This window comes from Bos indicus x Bos taurus, chromosome 1 (assembly GCF_003369695.1).
Source record: "Bos indicus x Bos taurus breed Angus x Brahman F1 hybrid chromosome 1, Bos_hybrid_MaternalHap_v2.0, whole genome shotgun sequence".
Classification (NCBI taxonomy): domain Eukaryota; kingdom Metazoa; phylum Chordata; class Mammalia; order Artiodactyla; family Bovidae; genus Bos; species Bos indicus x Bos taurus.
This window is the reverse complement of record NC_040076.1, coordinates 42,026,425-42,031,883: the sequence shown is the minus strand read 5'-3', so window position 1 is coordinate 42,031,883 and position 5,459 is coordinate 42,026,425.

Sequence of the window (5,459 nt, the reverse complement as noted above, 5' to 3'; positions counted from 1 at the left end):
GGGAGATCCAGGTTCAATCCCTGGGTCAGGAAGATCCTCTGGAGAAGGAAATGGCAACCCACTCCAGTACTCTTGCTTGGAGAATCCCATGGACAGAGGAGCATGGTAAGCTACAGTCCATGGGGTTGCAAAGAGTCGGACACGACTGACTTTTCACTTTCAGTAAAAACTTTTCAGTGCCAATTATTCAGGGTGACTCTGTTTCTTAGTGCTAGCCAGCTGTCAGATTCCCTGACAGCACTGGATCCTTCTGAGGAAGAATATTAGCATCAAGGTGGCACCATGGACTCTCATACAGCTGAGATCCTCTTGAAGAGTATCCTTCTTCCGTCTCCAATCAAGTCTTTTATCCTATTTTACTATTGTTTCGTGCATTATTGACACCAAGCAGGACAAAAAAATCTAAACGTCAGTCTTCCCATCCTAATACTAAGTTGCTATTATACATTAATTTTCAATAATAGCATCTTGTAGCTTTCATACCTTTTTGGAGGTATTTAATTAGTTGCCTTTGTTTACCAAATGTTTATTGACCTCCTACATGTACTGGGTACTTTATTAGGTGTTAGATATACTAAAAGAATGAATACAAACTGACATTCCTGCCATCAGTCAGTGCACAGCATAGTAGGAACAGTGAAATGGCAGCTATAGTCAATAATAAGTGCAATGGATGTTAAAGTAGAGCTATATGTACTGTGCTTCCGAGGTTCTGCAAAAGGCATGCCAAAAGAAGGAAAAGAACATCCACAAAGGGATGTGGGCTCTTAATTTATAAACAAAGATACTTCCAGACATGGGGTTGAGTGGAAAACACTGAATGAAATGTATGTATCCCGTAGCAATCTTTAGTAACTTTGGTGGAACTAAGTAAATAGGGTCGGGTAGGTATTAAATAAATGTTTGGTAAGTAGAAAAAAACTCCAATGTTCAGCATTCATTTTGTAGATTGACAGTGTGCATGTTTTCGTGTTAAGTATTTGTGAAAAAGATTCCATTTAGAGATAAGCTCTTGATAGGAAGTATGAAATATTTCTCATCCTATTTTGATTTCTGGGATTGAATTAAGGGAAATAAATAGTGTATTACTTTCAGGTGTCTTGCCATTTATTTTTTACCATAAAGTGAGCTAAAATTATTTGAATTATTTCATGCCAGGTGAAGAGACAAATAACGTCCTACTTGTTTACCAATAACATTGGTTTTGATTCTCTATCGTTAATGACATAATGTTCCAGAAACTTATTTTCCTCTTCGGTGCAAAAGGCAAATTCTTTCTCTATTATGATTTCCCTCATGGGCAGGCTAATTTGGGGATATTTCATTCTATTTTCTTAATAAAACTCTCCAATTCTTTCAAAACTTTCTAAGGATTATATTTTTCTAGGAAACTGTCCAAAGTTGAGCTAACTTAATTTATTTTAAAACTTTATTTGATTGGAGATAGACAATGAATAAAATTTAAAACTATTTATTAAATAGTTTTTAAGCGTGACTTAAAAGGGATAATATTTTCTAGGATTATATTTTCAAAATGTAAAACAGATTAATATCCTAAGTGGATCTTTGAGAATTTGTAGCTATTATTTAAGCAAAATACTATAGTTGGATTAACATTTCTGCTTCTGATATACTCTGTATATAATTGATGCCAAAAAAAAAAAAAAAAGAGAGACAAATCTACAAATGAACAAAGCAGATCTACACAGTTCCCTTCTTCTGACTCTCTGGTTTTTCAAATATTGCCTCCTTTCTTCTATTTGAACTGTAACATTCAGGACATCTAATGCTTCCCTTGGGCATATTCATTTCACAATTTAAAGTCAAATGCATCATTGAATACATTTGGCAATCTAGACTAGAAAAATGAGTCTCTATCACACTACACTTACACTCGACATTCCTCTTGAGGACCATTAATGAACAATTGTTGGCCAACCAAACGTAACTTTTGTTAATGTCTAGAAACACAGACATTTTATTTTCCAGTAATAAATGTCTAAAATACATTTGCTGCTCAAGAGAATTATTAGAGCATTCAGAGTAAGCTGCTAGGATTTTAGCTCAATTTTCTTTTCAGGTCAGTGACTTCTTGATAACAGCAAGGACGGAGCTGTTTCTGTAAGTTTCATTTCTGCTGGGGAGCAACAAGGTTTCTGGGTTTGGTTCTTATTTCATGAAGAATGAAGTCACACTTACCTGGGAAATCTGTGAGTGGCAGAGAGCATATAATGCTTACCTCATTGTGATTTTCACTTCATTTACTGATTACAGTCTGAAGCAGACTGTGTGTGATTGTTTGCTGAGGGATAAGCTTGGATAAAATAGGAGGATTTCAGAAAATAAGTTGCTTTCCAAGCTTAAGAAAAAGCCAGCCAGCTCTATAAACTGACTAAATATAGAAACAGGCTATTTTATAAGGATTGTGCTAAAAAACCTATAAGCAGATATATTTTAACTTTATTGGTTTTTTTTTTTCTGATTACAAAAGAAACACAATTTTATTATAAAAATTAAAAACACCAATCAGCAAACAAAATCCACTTAAACAGTTTTCATTTTAATGAATATTCTTAGATTTTTTTCTATGCATAACATTATATATTTCTAACAAAATATTTTGTATGTATTTTCATTTATTAATGTGAACCCTTATGTCATGGGCTTACCTTGTGACTCAGCTGGTAAAGAATCCACCTGCAACACGGGAGACCTGGGCTCAATCCCTGGGTTGGGAAGATCCCTTGGAGAAGAGAAAGGCTACCCACTCCAGTATTTTGGCGTGGAGAATTCCATGGACTGTATAGTCCATGGGGTTGCAAAGAGTTGGACACGACTGGGGACTTTCACTCACTTACCTCATACCAAACACTGTTGGGGATACGGTAACTGAAGAGGGATACTCCCTGACTTATTAAACATACATTCTGTTTGAAAATGTGTCTAAACTGTGCTGTTTTTAGCTAGGTTTTCTTCCTTGGATTATAAGCAATATTTTTTTCAATTTGTTTGATTCTTATCATTGACAGCTATGCCATTCTCCCCCCTCCCCCACCCCCACCTCCTGCCGGCCAAATTAATCTTTATACGCACAGAACAATCCACTGAATGAGTGTACCACTGTTTACTTAACCCATCTCCTATGGGACATTTGCTTTATTTTCCACTGTATGCTATTATAATGGGTTGCAATTAGCAACATAAAAAATATTTATGTGACGTTATTTTAGAAACAAATGAAGTTTCTAGCCATATCCAAGTTTCAGCATTTATTCTCTTTGTAGAATCCCTGTTTGCTATTAGAATCTGCCATGTCAGGCTCACCTATCTATCTGGAAGCTCTCGGGTATAGATTACTGTCACTGAAGGAACTTTTTATTTTTAGTTCATTTTTTCTCCCAAAGTAGAGCCCTCATATATGAATATATATCCCTTGACATTCCCTGTATATAAAAGAAGTTTCAGTATTGTATAAAATACTTATATTAAAGCAGTCCAATTTGTAGGAATCTGGCTTCCTTCCATGATTTTATTGCTGCCACAAACCATCTTTGTAAGTAGGAAAACAATGGAGATTACAAATAGTTGCCTATGACTTGCTACAAAATCATAGTTTATGGTATATTGTCTTAATCCTTGCAAGCGGGTGAGTTTTCATGAATGAGGTTTCTCGTTTTGTTTTGTGCCACTCATAAGCCTGTTCAAATCACACACATAAACACACAGGTAAATGCACGTGTACCTTTTTTACATGAAGATTAATGAGGAAAATAATTATATCTAATTCTGTTTTATGCTGAAGGTCAAAATTTCAATGAGATTAAGTAACATCCTCAAAGAAGCAAGATAAGGAGGTAGTAAGGAAATTGCTATTTCAACTAAAATTCTATACCTGGTGCTCCTGTTATTTCCTGGCAGGAACTTAGGCAAAACAGTCAGTTACATTCCCAACTACCTCACTTGTGATGGAGCCACCCACTCTCTCCTTGTAAACATTGTTTTAAAACACTACATCGAACTGTAAAGTCCTGCCTAATTTCAAAGTCCTGTTGTTGTTCACTCGCTAAACTGTGTCCAACTCTTTTGAACTGAGTGTGCCTGGCTTCCCTGTCCTATCTCCCAGAGCTTGCTCAAACTCATGTCCATTGAGTCAGTGATGCCATCCAACCATCTCATCCTCTGTTGCCCCCTTCTCTCTTCTCTTGCCCTCCATCTTTCCCAGCATCAGGGTCTTTTCCAGTGAGATAGCTCTTTGCATCAGGTGGCCAAAGTATTGGAGTTTCAGCTTCAGCATCAGTCTTTCCAATGAATATTTAGAGTTGATTTCCTTTAGAATTGATTGGTTTGATATCCTTGCTGTCCAAGGGATTCTCAAGTCTTCTCCAGCACCACAGCCTTCTTCAGTTCTATTGGCACTCAGCCTTCTTCATGGTCCAACTCTCACATCCATACATGACTACTGGAAAAACCATAGCTTTGACCACATGGACCTTTGTTGGAAAAGTGGTCTTTGCTTTTTAAAATGCTGTCTAGGTTTGTCATAGTTTTTCTTCAAAGTATCAAGTGTCTTTTAATTTCATGACTGCAATCACTGTCTGCAGTGATTTTGGAGCCCAAGAAAATGAAATCTGACACTGTTTCCACTTTCCCCCGTCTATTTGCCATGAAGTGATGGGGCTGGATGCCATGATGTTAGTTTTTCAAATGTTGAGTTTTAAGTCAGCTTTTTCACTTTCCTCTTTCACCTTCATCAAGAGGCTCTTTATTTCCTCTTCACTCAGATCTGCATATATATCTGAGGTTGCTGGTATTTCTCCCAGCAATCTTGATTCCCGCTTGTGAGTCATCCAGCCCAGCATTTTGTATGATGTACTCTGCATATAAGTTAAACAAGCAGGGTGACAAGCCTTGATGTACTCCTTTCCCAATTTGGAACCAGTCCATTGTTCCATGTTCGGTTCTAACTGTTGCTTCTCGTCCTGCATACAGGTTTCTCAGGAGACAGGTTACGATGGTCTGGTATTCCCATCTCCTCAAAGTCCTATCACTTTCCAATTGCAGTTTGACTTCCCTGGATTTGATAAAGAACTTGAATATTTTTTTCCTCTTGTAAAGAAGTTATGAGAGACAAAATGCATGGAATAATTAAGGAGATTTTTTTTTTAGGCTATTGAAATAGGAAGGATGTTCATAATTAGGAACATCTCAAAGAAAAGGAAGGGGACTGAGAAACCCAAAGAGAGCTATAAACAAGAGAGAAACAAGAGAGTCATATCCACTGAGGAAAGGGAATGGTGGGGGTTAACTCAGAATGTATGAAAGCAAGGTGGCCATGTCTCAGAAAATAAAATGGTGGGCGTAGGTTTCAACCTTTGCTACACTTTGCGAGAACACAGGAACTTCAGAAAAAGTATAGCATCATCAGGTGTTCTTCAATCCCCTGCTTAATCGTAATGCTT